The sequence below is a fragment of the Papaver somniferum genome, chromosome 3 (assembly GCF_003573695.1).
Source record: "Papaver somniferum cultivar HN1 chromosome 3, ASM357369v1, whole genome shotgun sequence".
Lineage (NCBI taxonomy): Eukaryota > Viridiplantae > Streptophyta > Magnoliopsida > Ranunculales > Papaveraceae > Papaver > Papaver somniferum.
In genome coordinates this window covers 83793548-83794517 of record NC_039360.1, presented here as the reverse complement: position 1 = coordinate 83794517, position 970 = coordinate 83793548, and the positions used below count along the sequence as shown (strand labels likewise).

At 38.0% G+C, this 970-nt stretch overlaps 1 pseudogene; it reads right to left on the bottom strand.

The window, feature by feature from the left end:
• Positions 1-448: 448 nt before the first annotated feature.
• On the bottom strand, positions 449-548 carry LOC113362391 (annotated as a pseudogene).
• Between the last annotated feature and the right edge of the window lie 422 nt (positions 549-970).

Here is a 970-nt window from a genome sequence, read left to right as displayed (position 1 = left end):
AATTTAGAAAGTCTGATTCTTGAAGATTCCGTTTTTGAACGTCTGTTTGAGGAGAAAATCCCTGATATTCCAATAGTGCCAGAAATGGCAACTTTGAAAGCTTTGTTGAGCCCTACTAGGACTACTCGTCCCTCGTGTATCAGGTTATCTGAAACTGAAGCAAATTATGAACTTAAGCCTGGAACCTTACAGTTGCTCCCAATATTTTTAGGGAAAGAAAATGAAAACCCTTATTTCCATGTTAGGGACTTTGAGGAAATTTGTAGTACCCTAAAAATTAAAAAACTTGATGATGATGCTTTGAAACTCAGGTTATTCCCCCTTTCCTTGAAAGATAAAGCCAAATCGTGGCTATATAGTTTGGCTTCCGGATCAATTGAAACATATGAACAACTTACATCTGCCTTTTTGAACAATTTTTTCCCTAGGCACAAAACATCGTCTATTAGGACGCAAATCTGCACATTTTCTCAACAGGAGGGAGAATCCTTGTATAGGTATTTGGAAAGGTTCAATGATCTATTAGCCCAATGTCCTCATCATGGTTTAGAAAAGGTTAGGTTAGTTCAGATCCTTTATGAGGGTTTAGATTATCCCACTACAACCACAGTAGAATCTATGTGTACAGGTGGGTTTGAAAACCAAACAGTTGATGATGCGATGACATATTTGCATGAAATCGCCGAAAAGACCCAACAATGGGAAAGTAATAGGGGACCCCATAAAACAATTCTTCTAGGCAGAGAAAACATTAATAGGGTAGAAGGAAACTTTGAATCAGATGCCAAAATTGCTGCTATAACGAAAAGGTTAGAAGCTTTAGAAATGGGTCACACTAGTGGTAGATTAGAGCCTTTTTGGGAAGGCCAGAATAATGAAGAGCAAGCCAATGCTCTCTATAATAACACTAGATTCGATAACCGTCAGAAGTTTGACCCATATTCAGAAACCTATAATCCTGGTTGGAGAA